This window comes from Rhinopithecus bieti, unplaced genomic scaffold (genome assembly GCF_001698545.2).
Source record: "Rhinopithecus bieti isolate Rb0 unplaced genomic scaffold, ASM169854v2 scaffold_12640, whole genome shotgun sequence".
NCBI classification, from domain to species: domain Eukaryota; kingdom Metazoa; phylum Chordata; class Mammalia; order Primates; family Cercopithecidae; genus Rhinopithecus; species Rhinopithecus bieti.
In genome coordinates this window covers 297,469-311,574 of record NW_016807406.1, presented here as the reverse complement: position 1 = coordinate 311,574, position 14,106 = coordinate 297,469, and the positions used below count along the sequence as shown (strand labels likewise).

The window sequence follows — 14,106 nt, the reverse complement described above, 5'->3', positions numbered from 1 at the left end:
CTTCTCATCAGATGTGTTCATTTGCAGTCCTTCAGCCAGATTGAGCTTACCAATCCCGGGTCATTCTTATCATAACAACATAGCCTGCTTATGTGGCCGACATTTCACCTTACCAGGTTTCCAGGGTAACAGAGCCAGAAAGTTAACCCAAGATAAAGTTGTCCATAGAGAGGAAGAATTTTAACCCTTTACCCACTGTTGTAACATGGGAGTATAAACTCAGATCTTTTCTTTTTCTTTCTTCCTCCTTCCCCTTCTCCCCTTCTTTCTCCTCCTCTCCCACCTTCTTCCTTCTTTTAGAAAAGTTAGAAGACTAGATTTTTGTAAATGTTCAGTCTCCCAATTTTAAGCGAGACTACTGGAGTAAGAATACTGGACCAGAGAACAGAAGACCTAGGTTCTATTAATAGTATTCTAGCAATTTGCCTTATGACCTCCCTGTGTTAAGTGAAAGGCTTGCATAAGGTCAACTGAAAAGCGATTTCTATGACACTATTACTCTTTTCTAATTGCTAAAGAGGTGATGCTTCCTGTTTCTGTGCTCAGTGCTAGGGTACTTGTTTCTCTTCCATCAGCTTCTCTCCTTCTCTATTCTGCATTATCATATGAAACCAAAGAGTGAGGAAAAAACTCAAGGATCTTTCAGAATCATAGATGACTGATACCAGTCTCATCATTGGACTAGATTTCTTGGTGAAGATAATATGACAGTTAATGCTGTCACAGCATTTAAGTCAAAATATCTGCCTTTGTTTGCATTGCCCAAAGAAGTTGGATCAAAAGAGTTACATCTGGGTAGATTTTAACTTTTAACCCAGTTTTTCAGATGTGTTAATATATAGTGCAAAGTTTCCAATGTAGTTAGAGTTACTACAACCCTCATTGAAATTGCCTCATATTGTGACATTATTATATCCTACAATCACTCATATATCTTTATTTTTCCAACCCTACCATCACATCCGAGAAAAGGTAGTGTGGTACATTTACAAATAAAAGAGGATTACGATTATTTTCATTTTAATATTCCCGCTATAATTATCTACAGAGTTATGAAGACCGAGTCAAGAGTTCCATTTGTAGCCATCAACAAAGAGATTAATTTATTATTCCCAATTTGGCTCCAACCCTCCAACTATATTTGGCCATTGGCTTGGGGATTTGGTTATTTCCTCAACCCTTTGTGAAGAAAGCTTTTAATATTTTGTGGGTCAGAGGCTCTTTGTTATGTAGTAGAAGTATAATCTGTAAGGAATAGAAAGGACTAAGTTGAAAGTAGCTGTGCCTTGAAGTTATTAAAAATACATTTCACTCATGATAACATGATCATTTTTAGGAATTGTATTCTTCCTCCATTGACCACAATATTAAACATTTCACCAAGGAAATGGCTAGTAAGTGATTTAGTCCTAGGAGTAGGATCTAATCTTTTATATCACAGTAAGAAGCTGATCAAAGGTGTTGAAAGCTGACTGTTAAAGGATTAATTAGGCCACATATAGGATTTTAAAACAGATTGAAACTAGAAATAAATAAGTAGAGAAGCTAGCTGCCCTCATTTTTTTTTCAAGAACATGTTATTAAGAGAAAGTATTGAGCCTTTATCACCATTTAAAATATTCTTACTGAGCATTGTTGAAGCCATTTTAAAGAGTGTGTTCTTCAACATAAGGGCAATAGAAAACCATGAGGTCTTCTTCTAGGAATTGAGCTTATATATCACTCTTTTATTTTAAGAGTGCAGGTTATGGGTTGCAGCAGAACAGGGCTGTGTGAAGATAACCATGAAATAGATGCTGCAATAATCCAAATTTAAGAGATGTTGGTGTCTTTATCTTGGGCAGTAGCTGTGGTGGTGGATTCTTTGTGTTTCCCACTGAACCCAAACACAAAATCTTTCAGGGCTCCAATCTAAGATAAACCCCATCCACTTGGGCACTGGATTGCATTCCCTCTCACCCACTCAAGAACTTCACTCTAGCTATTGTTTTACTCCTCTCTCCCGCGTTAGATAAATTTTCCTTCGCTGCTACATCATTCCTACCTGCATTCAAACAATGCGGCAACATCTCCTGCTTTAAACTAATAAGAAACTCCCTTGACCCCATTGCTCAATTTCTATGCTCCCCTTATGGCAAAACTGCACCAAAGAGTCATCTCTACATCTTCTCTTTCACTGACTCTTACCCTCAGTCCATTAGGACTTTTCCCCAGAATTGCACAAAAATGGCTATCTTCAGTGATGGCCACAATACTAAGGCTGATAAATTCTTAGTTCTCATAGTATTTTATCTATCAGCAGCATTCAATACAGCTGCTCTCTCTAAACTTCTCAAATACTTTCTTCATGTGGCTTTTGGGCTATAACTCTCTTCGTACCCCCTTTAAATCCCTGGATTTCCATTTTCTTCTTCTTTGCTGGCTTCTCATTTCCCTGTCATCTACCTATATTTTTAAATTAAATTATAAGTGTCCTCAGGCTCAAGACCCAGACCTTTATCTCTCTGTATACTTGCTCCCTAGTGATTTTATCCAGTCCAGTGGCTTCAGATGCCATCTTTATACTGATATTTTATAAATGTCGATCTCATCCCCTCTCCCTCCTAAATACTTGACTTACATATCCATTTCCTGCTCATCTTCTCATGTGGTTGTCTAATAGGCATCTCAAAGTTAATATGACTAAACCTGAGCATTTGATCTTCTTCCTAAATCTTATTCTCCTGTAGTTTTCCCAGTCACAGGAAAGGGCACTTCCATTCATCCAGTGGCTCAAGACTGAAATTTGGGGGATAGTCCCTATTTATTTATTTCTATGCCACCATTCAATCTGTTTGCAAATCCTGACCACTGTGCCTTCAAAATATACCCTGCATCAAACCAACTCTCCCTACCTTCAACCATTGCAACCCCAGTCCAAACTCCATCATAAGTGGCTTGATCACAAGAGCTCCCTAATTGGTGTCCCTCCTTCTATTCCTGTCTCTCCGGCTTTTTGTTACATAAAAGCCAGGGTGATGGATAGAGTTTGAATATTTGTCACTGCCCAAATCTCATGTTTAATTGTAACCCCCAGTGTTGGAGGTGGGGCCTGGTGGGAGGTGATTAGATCATGGGAGTGGATCCTTCATGGCTCAGTGCCATCCTCACAATAGTGAGTGAGTTCTCATGAAATCTGGTTGTTTAAAAGTATGCAGCACCTACCCCCCATCTCTTGCTCCTGCTTTTCACCATGTGAACTGCCCACTTCCGCTTCACCTTCCACCTTAGTAAAAGCTTCCTGAGGCCTCCCCAGAAGCCGATACCGGCACTGTGTTTCCTGTATGGTTTGCAGAACCATGAGCCAATTAAACTACTTTTCTTATAAATTACTCAGTCTCAGGTATTTCTTTATAGCAATACAGGAAAGGCCTAATACAGTGACTCTTTTAAGTATAAGTGACTCACATTTCTCCCTGGCCAAAAGCCCTCTAACGGCTTTACTTTTCATTCAGAAAATTCCAAACCTCTCACCTTGGCCAGAAGCCCCCATAAACTGGCCTCTGGCCATCTGTCAGTCATTATGTCCCCACAACCCCCATCCTTCTCTTCCACATACTGTTTCTCAAAGACATGAAACACATTCCTACTAGCAATGGGGCCTTTGTGACTGTTGCTCCCATGCCTTGAATGTGGGTTCTCCAGATACCTCATGGCTTGCAACCTTCTTTCATTTCAAATCTCTGCTCATTTCCACCCCTCCTGACATTTCTCAAATAGTACTCACCATCCTTCTCCATCTCTTTCACTGCTTTGTTCTTAATAGCATGTAGCACTATGTGACATAATACTCCTTTTTGAGAATTGTATTTATTGGCAGATTTGCGGAATTTCACGGTTGTAATTTAAAGCATTTTATGTTAAGGTCACCATAGATATATTATGCAGTAGAATTCAGAAGTAGAATGAATATAGACTCAAGGCTTGCGATAGGCTGCTTTGGTGTTTGCCTTCTGACCCTTCAGAAGTGTGTGTTCACTCAGCTGTTCCAGTAAGGACGCCTCGGTGGAAAAGTTTGAAATGTCCTGTTTCACATGGACTGGGCAATTACCCATATTATGTAACTGAGGGACACTTACAAAAATGATCTCTTTCCCCTTATCTATCTGTACTGATCTGCCATCATGCCTGCAAAATCCCACCATTACTCTCTCCTAATGGAATCAACTACAATTAGAAGTCAACAAACAATGCCTGTATTGGAAGCATATGCAGAGACTACATGGTCTAATCAGCAAGAGTCTATTTAAGGGACAAAAAAGCAGAATGTGGCTTCTTTTAAAGCACTGTAGAGGCTCTCTCAACCCACCTCCCCTTAACTAACTTTCTGGATAAACAGTCTCTTCATTCCTTCCGTAATGCATAATGACTGTTGCCTGTGGCAAGCTGAAGGTTCATGGCTGGTAGGTTACTCTCAGGTAAATTTGGAGCACTCTGTTCCTAGCTGTTGAGTTGGACGCTGCCAAGAATGAGTTGTTTTTATTCCCAAACCGGTTTATGCCAGTTTTACTTATAATTATAAACTTTAAATATTATATAAACTAATGAAATAAAAATTCAAAAGGCAAGAGCTGTCATTTCCACAAAACTACATGCAGTCCTTTGGAGAAGGCTCAAGAAAACAAGTCAATACAAAATTAAAGGTTCTATGGACAATTATACAAGTTTATTTTTAAATAAAAGACAATTATAAATCATACTCTAGTATAATTCTGTACTCAGATCTTGTCACAAATCTTTTATGAGGAAACCAAAACCGTAAATGAGAGTTGTCAATGTGTGATGAACGTAGCTTATGTGAAAATAACAACCCTAGTCCACTGTCAACTTTAAAAATAAATAAAAGGTAAGAGTTACATTGTTATTACATGAAAATATTGACAATAAATTGTCTAAAATCACTATATTCGTAAATAAAATAAATTATATATAAATATATAAACTATATGTTATAAATTTCATAAAATGTTTATGACATACATGTGGCATTTCTTTCTGGTTTCCCACTTCTAGCAACTTTTAAAATTACCAACTAATTCTAGGTCCCAAAAGTGTAAGACAAGCGGGTTTTTCATATAGTTTGAAAACAGTTTTCAAAAGTAGGGATTGCAGTTTCATTACAGACATGTTGAGAACAGCAAAAGAGGTAAAATGCTTAGGTCAATCCTGGAAGTAAAGTACAGTCAGTATGCCCATTCTACATATGATGCTCACAGAGAGTCAGTGATGTATCTTGAGCTGTTTTCGGAGAACTAAGATTTGCCTTCCTCAAGGTTCATGCACTTAGCCTTGATGCTACAATACCTTTTCAAACCTCTTCTCCTATACATCTCATTTAGATCTTTCATAACTTGGCTTTTTCAAAATAGATGTCAACTAAAGGCAGCTGAGCTAATCAGATATTTTAATTAATGGCATCTGAATTATTATGACAGTGTGATCATAGAGATGTCATTTTTGTCTTCAGTAAGCAACCCTTGTTCCTTAAAAGAGTGTGGGAGCAGGTCCTCCTTGATTAAATAGATCTGGGAAATGCTGAATATTAGATTCTCCTCTTGGAGATTTTACAATGCTAATAAGATTTGGAGAAATCCTGTAGTAAAGAAATCTGCCCAACGTTTTCAACCCAGTTGATATGATTTGGCTGTGTTCCCAGCCAAATCTCATCTTGAATTGTGGTTCCCATAATCCCCACATGTCGTGGGAGAAACCTGGTAGGAGGTAATTAAATCATAGGGGCAGTTGCTCTCATGCTGTTCTCATGATAGTGAGTGAATTCTCATGACATCTGATGGTTTTATAAGGGGCTTTACCCCTCCTTCACTTTCATTGTCCTTCCTGCCACCATGTGAAGAAGGACATGTTTGCTTCCCCTACCACCATGATTCCAAGTTTCCTGAGGCATCCCCAGCCATGCAGAATGCTGAGTCAATTAAACTTCTTTCCTTTATAAATTACCCAGTCTCAGGTATGTCTTTATTAGCAACACCGGTTATCTCCCCAACATATTTGTCCACATGATTTTATCAGGTATGCCTCTTTATGTTGGACTAAACCAGTATTTAATGGCACACATTTAAAAATATTGCTATTCTCAAGTAAATTTGGACCCCTTTGTTCCTAGCTGTTGAGTTGTACACTGCCAAGAATAACTGGTTTTTATTCCCAAACCAGTTTATGCCACTTTTACTTAGAGATTATTACTAAGGAGGCCGAGGCAGGCCGATCACCTGAGGTTGGGAGTTCGAGACCGCCCTGACCAACATGGGGAAACCCCATCTCTACTAAAAATACAAAATTAGCCCGGTGTGGTGGTGCCTGCCTATAATCCCAGCTACTCAGGAAGGCTGAGGCAGGAGAATCGCTTGAACCCTAGAGGCGGAGGTTGCGGTGAGCCAAGATCACACCACCATAGTCCAGCCTGGGGAACAAGAGTGAAACTCAGTCTCAAAATAAATAAATAAATAAATAAATAATAAATATTATATAAATGAATAACTTTCATATGTCCATTCCTGTTCTTATATATTCTCAGCTTGTTGACCACAGTTCCCTGGGCTGAATTTTGTGAGTGCACCCTTACTTTGTTCAGCTTTTTGTTATTATCAGGAGAGAAAAGGCAAACGTTGCAAAAAAAACAAAAGAAAGATAGACTTGGCAGTTTTTTCTAATAGGTAAACTGTGACCTTGGCACCCATCCCCTTAGAGGTCAGTAAGAGACACTTGTAATCATCCACAAGCAGAGAGTCAGCTAAAGACTGAGATCACCCCTTGCTCATTAGGTCCTGGTTAAGAAGCTTATGAAGAGCAAAAAAAAAAGTTCAAACTCCTGCCAAAAGCTAAATAAGTGCCTCTAGGGTCAGGCATCATCAAAGAGGGTCAACTAATCAATGTTCACCAAGCAATTTGTGATCTGAAGTGTTCCAAGAATGCTAAAATTATATGTATCTTGTCCTTTACAACTGAAGATGACACATCAGGAGGTGATAGCTCTGTGTTGTTGATGCTCCCTGAATATAACTTTGTGCAGACCTTAGCCCTGGCCCTGCTGCAGCCACATATCCTTCTTTACAGAATAACCAGGCTATTTGTGGTTTACTGCCCGCTTTGTATGTCCTGTGCAAACTCACAGTGTGCTGACACATGACTGCCTAGTAAATATCAGGTGAATGTTGAATACTCATGCTCAGAGCTTTTATTGAGAAACACTTTCCCTTATCCCACCCTTTGCCCCTCTCCTGAATTTCCACCACCATGCGTCAGAAGAGATCATCTATAGAGATACTCTTAAGGAATGCCGTCTGCCTGTCTTCGCTGCCCACATGCTCTTACCAGGGCCGACTTGACTCCCAGAACAACTCAGAGAGTTGAAGTGATTTGCCCACGACCACACAACTAACAATTGGCAAATGTGGCATTGTATCTAAAATACTAGCACAGGGTTGGGCACAGTGGCTGACACCTGTAATCCCAACACTTCGGGAGGCTGAGACAGGAAGACTGCCTGAACCCAGGAGCCTGGTCAACATAGAAAGACCTCATCTCTACTAAGAATAAAAAAACATTTGCTGGGCATAGTGGCATACACCTGTAGTCCTAGCTACTCAGGAAGGTCACTTGAGCCCAGGACTTTGAGGTTTCAATGAGCTATGATCATATCACTGCAGTCCAGCCTGGGCAACAGAGTGAGACCCTGCCTCAAAAAAAGTAATAATAAAATGTTAGCATAGGCTTTTAAATTATGTGTTTTTCACTTACAGTGAGGCTGGGTAGAAATCTGCGGAAGAATTAAAGCAGAGATGCCAGGGATATGTTAGAGCAGAGCAGGACTCATGGAAGGACAAAGGGGTTGATTTTGTTTTAAAAAGAATTGAGAAGGCAGAGTTTGAAAACATTTTCAGAAGTCCCCGTGTTGTTGCCCACTGGATACTTGTTAAGATTATGTAATATGGCCGGGCGCGGTGGTTCACGCCTGTAATCCCAGCACTTTGGGAGGCCGAGGTGGGCGGATCATGAAGTCAGGAGATCGAGACCATCTTGGCTAACACGGTGAAACCCCATCTCTACTAAAAATACAAAAAATTAGCCAGGCATGGTGGCAGGCGCCTGTAGTCCCAGCTACTCGGGAACCCGGGAGGTGGAGCTTGCAGTGAGCCGAGATGGCACCACTGCACTCCAGCCTGGGCGACAGAGCGAGACTCCGTCTCAAAAGAAAAAAAGATTATGTAATACTCTTCAATACTATGTCTGTTGTTTAAGTGTTCTGTTAATTGGGATTCTTTTGGTTGCAGGTGCCAAAATCCAATTCAAATGAGCTTAAATAAATATGGGAATTTATTGGCATAAAAATCCTGTTAACTACAATGAGATTTTAGTTCCCAAATGATAGTGTTAGGATCTCTCTATCCATCTCTTGGCTTTGCCTTGCACAAGCTGCCTCTCACTGCAAGGTAGCTCAGCAGAAAGGAGAAAATGCTTCATTTCCAGTAATTTTAGCAAAAGCTTCAAAATTGGCCTTTATATGCTAACTTTAGTCATATGCCCACTCTTAAACCAACTGTGGTGAATGGAGGATATGAGGGTGGTGCTGGATAGAAAATGCTGATTGGGCAGCCATAAGACATAAGTCTATTCCTGGAGCCAGAATGGAGATTAGCCTCACTTGTATAGCATCTACTAAGAGTCGGGGAGAAACGATTCCTGATTTTAAAAAGGATTAGAATGAGGTTACCAGGTCAGGAAGCTAGACACCAAAAACAAATGATGTCTACTTGTCATCTTATTGTAAAGTAGGGTTGCACCCCAGGATCTCATCCTGAAGAGTTATTTCTAGATGTAAGAGGTGTATACCATGCACAACAAGATCCACTGTCCTGGAAACATGAGCAGGATTCAAGAAACTTGATTCTCCTAAAACAGTGAATACATCCCACTGTGTCCCTAGTGCCAAGAAGAATGCCTATACCTAATAGGCCCACATGAAGCCTTTGTTGAATGAGTAATTTAAAACCTGGCAGAATGGATACAGAGTTTCAGTTTGGGTTTATGAAAAAGTTTTGAATATGAATAATGGTGATAGTTGCACAGCATTGTGAATGGATGTAGTGGCTCTGAACTGTGCTCTTAAAAATGATTAAAATGGTAAACTCATATATATTTTGCCACACTAATTTTTTTTTAAAGAAGAATGGGAAAACCTTAGGTATTAAGGAAAACAAGATTTTGGTGACTTCTGAAGTTTTGCTTTCCATTTAAGCTTCCCTTAGTGAGTCATTGGACCTCAACGGCTGGGCAATCACTGATGGGAGCAGAAAGAAGTATTTGTCCACTTGTAGACAAAGTAGTACTTGTACTAATTTGTACAAAGTAGGACAAAGAAGTACTTGTCCAGCACTTGTCCACTGAAGTTGTGCACAAACATTGGCTGTCCCCTACTTTACAAAAGAAGAAGACCAAGGGATAAAATAAGGTTGGGATTGATGGACGTCAGGAGGATTTGCCTTAGGAATGCATGTGATATATGAAAAGGGTTCAGCCAGAATTCACAAACTCTGTTGTCTTCTGTGGCCAGCCAGGCAGGTAAGAATGTTAATGAATAAGATAATGTGAGTCAGGTGGAGATCCACATGCTTCCTTTAAACAGGCCAGTCACTGCTCATCTCAGACCAGTTACTGCCTTGAAGAAATACAGGTTCAGTAGTGCCTGGTCTCATGGTTTCTCATGAGAAGCCATATGTGTGAAATCTTATGTGAAATCTTTCCATTTTTGAATGTTAGCAATCACTCTTTTTTTTTTTCCTGAGACAGAGTCTTGCTCTGTGGCTGAGACTGGAGTGCAGTGGTGCAATCTCAGCTCACTGCAAGCTCTGCCTCCCGAGTTCAAGCGATTCTCCTCCCTCAGCTTCCCAAATAGCTGGGATTACAGGCGCACACCACCACGCCCAGCTAATTTTTGTATTTTTAGTAGAGACCAGGTTTCACCATGTTGGCCAGGCTGGTCTAGAACTCCTGACCTCATGATCCATCCACTCAGCCTCCCAAAGTGCTAGGATTACAGGCGTGAGCCTCCGCACCTGGCCAGCAATCACTTTTTAAATGTTCTACAGTAGCGTGGTAAACAGAACACAGCTATTTTCCAGATCTTACCACTTATTTCCAGTTTCTTTCCAAGGATAGACTGGTTATTTTTTAACAAATGACAGTAATGATCTCATGTATTTTTTTTTTTTTTTTTTTATGTTTTTCAGTTTAAGGTGACACACATGGTTAGGACAGATACCATCACCCCAATTTTACTCTTGAAGCTACTGAGACTTTACGTGGAAGGACTTCAGCTTGCACCCAGATCATGTGAAACAATGTTCTGTGCCATGTGACTTCAAGAGGTTGCTTTCAAAACTCCCCCACAGGTTTCCTTATTTATCATTTATCTAGATGAATTCTTCCTCCCTTACACTGGAGAAAACAGAGTTTCTCAATTTCCCATGACTCTTTTTGTTAGTCAGATGGGAGAGAAAAGTCATTACCTATGCGAACCTGTAGAAATAGATTTGTGTATTTATCAGTAATAAATACAATAACCAGGGAACTTAAATCATATAATATTTTCCATCTTGCCAGAGATGGATTTTTTTTTTCCCCTGGGGGAACTTTTAACTTAAGAATGTGTTTCAATCTCCTTGATGTGTTGGAATAATCATTAATGTTTACAGTTGCTGTAGCAACTAGAAATGCTGGCAATTGAGTAGGAAGGGAGCCTGAGAAAGGAAGATAAGCTGTGTCAATTATTAAACATCAGTCAAACAGTTTGCCAATTTAAAGTGACAGACAAAAAGCTAGAAATCGAAGGTGAGTACAATGTATTCGTTAAGAACATCAGTTTTGTATTGTTTTGCCACTATTACAGAGGCATAATTAACATTTATTTACATCCACATACAGGGAGCATTTTCTATGGCGAAGACATGGTTGCAAGTGTAAATTTTTATGCTATAATCATCTTAATCCATCTCTCATGGATGTTAGTTTGCAGTTTTGATATCCATTTGACAGACTTTTGCATTTTGTAGGAGCACAGAAGTGAAACACTATGCCTCTGATCACATGCCTCTCCAGGCACTCTCCTCTCCTTATCCTAAAACCACTACTCACTTATGCAGAGCAGCGGCCTAAATATTGGCCACACGTGTCTCCAGTACTCTGTCTCGCTCTCATGGCAGTTATCATAGATCAATTAAAACTCCTTTTTCCTCTTAGTCTCTGGCATTCTCAAAACCCTAACATAGCACCTGGATAGCCAATACCAATTAGGCAGGGCTCTGTAGTGGACTCTATTTGCAATCCCTGTCTGTTAATGATTTCTCACCTTTGCTTGGCGTTTTGTTTACAAAGTGTTCTTACATGCAAAGTCTCATTTGGTCATTAAGACTCTAAGGTGGGGTTGTTATCCTTTCTTTACATGTGAGAAAACTGAGGTTTAGAGAGATGAAGTGATTTGGCCAAGATCACCGAGTTAGACAGAAGATACCTACTTACCTATTGCCTTTTCCACTGCCTTTTACAATAAGAAAAAATCAGTAGGTAAAAATCTAGGGTGATAGGGTTCAGTACTGCCCTAATCACTTACTACCTAAAAAGAAGAAAAAATAATAAAACAAGAAAGTATTGAATCCTTCTTTAGAAAGTTCTCTCTGCAGATTTTTTCCTAGGATGCTTTCAGCTATAATCTGTAATACATGAACTCTAAGCAAAATTTAACTGCTAAGTTTCTCAATTACAGCATTTGTTTATTATTACCAGGCCACACTCCACCTCATGGCTGCATTCCCAGTTTCTTCCCAGATCTCAATTTTTTGAAAGTGAGAGAGCATATTAATTTTATAATTTTTGCTACTTCTATTTGTTAGCATAATAAGCATACTAACACTGTATAAATGATCACAAGATTTAATTTTCTGTCCTGGCTTTGTTTAATGTTAAGTTTTAATGAGTCACTTTTTCTCTCTGTTCCTCATTTTCTTTTCTGGAAAGCAGGATTATTACCTCCAAGAGATGAGTCAAATGAAGTAACATACATGAAAATAATTTTAGGAAAATAAAATACTGTCTGTGATAAGATATTAGGGTACCTTTATTCATTATAAAGTCTGACCTGGTCTGATAATATTAAGTAGATGATGATTTAGAATAGGTCTTCAGAATGAATTTGAAGGAACAAGTAAGTCATCAAATGATTCCATTCACCATCTCTGCCTTATCAACAATAATAATAATAAACATTAACATTTATTGAGTGCTAGCATGTGCTCGACACTGTGCTGACTATAATTAGCAATCTGCCTACAGTATGGCATCTGATCCCCCAGCCATCCTACGGTGTGTTACTATTATCTCCATTTTTCAGATGACAAATTGAGTCTTAGATATGTTAAGTAACTTTCCATGCTCACAAAGTAGTGGTAAACCAAGGTTTTAAGACCATGTATGTCTAACTCCAAGTTCTAGAGTAGATACTTGACCAGTTATAATACTTAACACACCCAAGGTAAAGATATTTATTTTAAAATAGAACAAAGCATGGCTTTGCCTAGATGTTCCGTAAAGAGCAGTGATCATCAGATGCCCACTTTTTTCCTTTAATTTTTCTTGAAGCTAGCTTTTTTCTTGCAAGTCTTTTTGTTATCGTCTTCAAAGAATTACAAGAGTCATTGGGAAGAATCCACCATTTCTGAGAACCAGCTTTTACCAGGAACTATTTTAAGTGGTAGCAGATGGATAGGAAATTAGTATACAAGTATTTTTCAAGGGGGGTTTAGGAACAATGGTAAGAAGAGGCCATTAGTAAATGGAGGAAGGAAGGTAAAATAAGTCTCTAAGGAGAAAAAGAAATGACAAGGGTTTATATTATATTAAGAAATTTTTCAGATACTTTTGATCACAGGGGACAAAAAAAAAGAACATCCACTAGGGAGTTTTTTATAAAATGAATTTATTGGGTTTTTTGTTGTTGTTTTTTTTTTTGTTTTTGTTTGTTTTTGTTTTTGTTTTTTGAGACAGAGTCTCACTCTGTCGCCCAGGCTGGAGTGCAATGGTGCAATCTCAGCTCACTGCAACCTCCGCCTCCCGGGTTCAAGCAATTCTCCTGCCTCAGCCTCCTGAGTAGCTGAGACTTACAGGTGCCCGCCACCACGCCCAACTAATTTTTGTATTTTCAGTAGAGATGGACTTTCACCATATTGGCCAGGCTGGTCTTGAATTCCTGACCTTGTGATCCGCCCACCTCGGCCTCCCAAAGTGCTAGGACTACAGGCATGAGCTACTGCGCCTGGCCTAATTTATTGGTTTTTTTTTTAAAGCATATTACCTGAATAGAATATTTCTTCTGAGTAAATTTTCTTGAGGAATTCAGCCACCACTTGTACTCACTTCTCTTGTCAACTCTGAGTCCTAGTTTCTTCTCCCTGACCAACTTGTCAAAAGTATATTAGACATGAGCATGGGCCCTTTGTGCTTTCTGTTTTGGAGTCTCAAAACCAGAGGAGAAAAGACCCGTTTGTTGTTTGAATTTTAAAATCTCTGATTGGCTGATTTAAGTCATGTGATCCTTACTGAACCAATCACTGTGTCCTGTGAGATTAAGTGATATGATTGGTCTCCTGTGACTCACTCCCATCTCTATGCTGGCCTTGGAGGAAGGATGACTGCCATGCCCCAAAAACCAATTGATGAAGCATTGCTAAGAAGATGAAAAGTGCCTTTCTGGAAACCTGGTAATAAAGCCAAACTCATGGATGATTAATCTTTCATCTGGTCCTCTCCACTGTACCTCAAGCCTGAACTGGACCATTGCAATCAGTGATGGTCTTTTTTGTTTTTAAAGGTCCAGATAAAAGAAGAAAATACCTTTATTTTGAGAAGGATAGTTCCATTCTTTATAGACAAACAGACCAAATGCTTTTGTTACTGGTTTCACAGGAGCATTAGCAAGATGCAGGGAAGCAGGAAAGCATCTTGGGCCATAATGAAAACTGGCATTTTATTTTTCTTTCTTTTTTTTTTTTTTTTTTT

The 14,106-nt window shown here is 39.3% G+C and overlaps 1 protein-coding gene and 1 long non-coding RNA gene across 9 annotated transcripts in view; one reads left to right on the top strand and one right to left on the bottom strand.

Moving 5' to 3' along the window:
- LOC108535576 (uncharacterized) overlaps positions 1 to 13,579 on the bottom strand; it is a 43,223-nt gene extending 29,644 nt beyond the window's left edge. For both annotated transcript variants that reach the window (XR_001887271.1, XR_001887272.1), the window contains exon 1: positions 13,403 to 13,579. This is a non-coding gene — a long non-coding RNA (uncharacterized LOC108535576). The remainder of the gene's footprint in view (positions 1 to 13,402) is intronic.
- The window catches only part of CNTN4 (contactin 4), a 1,016,652-nt gene that overhangs the window by 774,412 nt on the left and 228,134 nt on the right, over positions 1 to 14,106 (top strand). The window lies entirely within an intron of this gene.